Source organism: Mastomys coucha, unplaced genomic scaffold, assembly GCF_008632895.1.
Source record: "Mastomys coucha isolate ucsf_1 unplaced genomic scaffold, UCSF_Mcou_1 pScaffold13, whole genome shotgun sequence".
Classification (NCBI taxonomy): Eukaryota; Metazoa; Chordata; class Mammalia; order Rodentia; family Muridae; genus Mastomys; species Mastomys coucha.
The window spans coordinates 36,695,312-36,698,339 of NW_022196895.1; the positions used below are offsets into that span (position 1 = coordinate 36,695,312).

Genomic DNA, 3,028 nt, shown 5'->3' on the forward strand with positions numbered 1-3,028 from the left:
TCTTATCATCTTATCTTTTCTCACCATCCCCTTTTCTTTTGTCCCCTCCCCTCCTCTTCCCTCTATCTTCTCTCCCTCCCCTCTTTCTCTTTCTCTCCTTCCTTAACACTTTCCATCAGATATCCGGTCCCACTAAAATAATCCTCTTTTTTCCTTTTCTTTCTTTTTTAATGTGTGTGTTTAGGTAGTTTTGATGAACATGAGATAACTTTTCTTTTTTTTAATTATTAGATATTTTCTTTATTTCCATGTCATACAATATCTCCTTTCCCAGTTTCCCCTCCGAACAAAAAACAAAAACCAACAAGAACAAACCCCTATTCTCTCCCCTGCTGCTTGCTCCCCTCTGCTTAATGGCCCAGGCATTCCCCTACACTGGGGCATAGAACCTTCACAGGGCCAAGGGCCTCTCCTCCCACTGATGATCGAATAGGTCATCCTCTGCTACATATGCTGCTAGAGCCATTAGTCCCACCATGTGTACTCTTTGGTTGGTGGGTTAGTCCCTGGGAGCTCTGAGGGTACTAGTTAGTTCATATTGTTGTTTGTCCGAAGGGGCTGCAACCCTTCATTGGGGACCTTGTATTCAGTTCAATGAATGGCTGTGACCCTCTACTTCTGTATTAGTCGGGTACTGTCAGAGCCTCTCAGAAGACAGCTATATCAGACTGGATTGTCCTTCCTTCAGTCTCTGCTCCATAGTCAGTCTCTGCAACTCCTTCCATGGGTATTTTGCTCCCCCTTTTAAAAAGGAAAGAAGTATCCACATTTTGGTCTTCCTTCTTCTTGAGTTTCTTATGGTTTGTGGATTGTACTTTTTGTATTCCGATCTTTTGGCCTAATATCCACTTATCAGAGAGTGCATACCATATGTGTTCTTTTGTGATTGGGTTACCTCACTCAGGATGATATTCTCCAGATCCATCCATTTCCCTAAGAATTTCATAAATTCATTGTTTTTAATAGCTGACTAGTACTCTATTGTGTAGATGTACCACAATTTCTGTATCTGTTCCTCTGTTGAGGGACATCTGGGTTGTTTACAGTGTCTGGCTATTATAAATAAGGCAGCTATGAACATGGTGGAGCATGTGTCCTTATTACATGTTGGAGCATCTTCTGGGTATATGCCCATGAGTTGTATAGCTGGGCCCTCTGGTAGTACTATGTCCAATTTCCGGAGGAACTGCCAAACTGATTTCTAGAGTGGCTGTACCTGCTTGCAATCCCACCAGCAATGAAGGAGTGTTCCTCTTTGTCCAGAACCTCTCCAGCATCTGCTGTCACCTGAGGTTTTTATCCTAGCCATTCTGACTAGTGTGAGGTGGAATCTCAGGGTTGTTTTGATTTGCATTTCCCTGATGACTAAGGATGTTGAACATTTCTTTAGGTGCTTCTCAGCCATTCTGTACTTGTCAGTTGAGAATTCTTTGTTTAGCTCTGTACCCCATTTTTAATAGGGTTATTTGTTTCTCTGGAGTCTAACTTCTTGAATTCTTTGTATATATTGGATATTATCTCTGTATCAGATATAGGATTGGTAAAGATATTTTCCCAATTTGTTGGTTGCCATTTTGTTTATGAGGTCCCATTTGTCAATTCTTGATCTTATAGCATAAGCTATTGGTGTTCTGTTTGGGAAAATTTCCCCTGTATCTATGTGTTCAAGACTCTTCCCCACTCTCTTTTCTATTAGTTTCAGTGTATCTGGTTTGATGTGGAGGTCTTTGATCCACTTGGACTTGAACTTTGCACAAGGAAATAGGAATGGATGGATTTGCATTCTTCTCTATGCTAATCACCAGTTGAGCCAGCACCATTTGTTCAAAATGCTGTCTCTTTTCCACTGGATGGTTTTAGCTCCTTTGTCAAAGTTCAAGTAGCCATAAGTTTGTGGGTTCATTTCTGCGTCTTCAACTCTGTTCCATTGATCTATCTGCCTGTCACTGTACTAATACCAAGCAGTTTTTATCACAATTGCTCTGTAGTACAGCTTAAGTTCTGGGATGGTAATTCCACCAGAGGTTCCTTTATTGCTGAGAATAGTTTTGGCTATCTTGGGTTTTTTGTTGTTCCAGATGAATTTCCAAATTGCTCTTTCTAAGTCTGTGAAGAATTGAGTTGGAATTTTCATGGGGATTGCACTGAATCTGTAGATTGTTTTCGGCAAGATGGCCATTTTTATTATATTAATCCTGCCAATTCCTGATTACTTTTATACCTAAACCACACAAAGACCTAACAAAGAAAGAAAACTTTAGACCAATTTCCCTTATAAATATCGATGCAAAAATACTCAGTAAAATTCTTGCAAACCAAATCCAAGAAGACATCAAAATGATCATCCACCATGATCAAGTAGGCTTCATCCCAGGGATGCAGAGATGGTTCAATATACAGAAATCCATCAAAGTATTTCACTATATAAACAAACTCAAAGAAAAAAAACATATGATCATCTCATTAGATGCTGAGAAAGCAGTTGACAAAATCCAACATCCCTTCATGATAAAAGTCTTGGAAAGATCAGGAATTCAAGGCCCATATTTAAACATAGTAAAAGCAATATACAACAAACCAGTAGCCAACATCAAAGTAAATGGAGAGAAACTTGAAGCAATACCACTAAAATCAGGGACTAGACCAGGCTGCCCACTCTCTCCCTACCTATTCAATATTGTATTTGAAGTCCTAGCCAGAGCAATTAGACAACAAAAGGAGGTTAAAGGGATACAAATTGCAAACAAGAAATCAAATTATAATTATTTGCTGATGATATGATAGTATACTTAAGTGACCCAAAAAATTCCACCAGAGAGCTCCTAAAGCTGTTAAACAATTTCAGCAAAGTAGCTGGACATAAAATTAATTCAAGCAAATCAGTGGCCTTCTTCTACACAAAGGATAAACAAGCTGAGAAAGAAATTAGGGAAGCTTAATCCCAGCACTTGGAAGGCAGTGGCAGGTGGATTTCTGAGTTCAAGGCCTGCCTGGTCTACAGAGTGAGTTCCAGGACAGCCAGGGCTAC

General features: G+C 39.7%; 1 protein-coding gene across 2 annotated transcripts in view; it reads left to right on the plus strand.

Moving 5' to 3' along the window:
- Kctd16 (potassium channel tetramerization domain containing 16) overlaps positions 1 to 3,028 on the plus strand; it is a 271,360-nt gene that overhangs the window by 257,465 nt on the left and 10,867 nt on the right. The gene's annotated exons all lie outside the window — the stretch shown is intronic.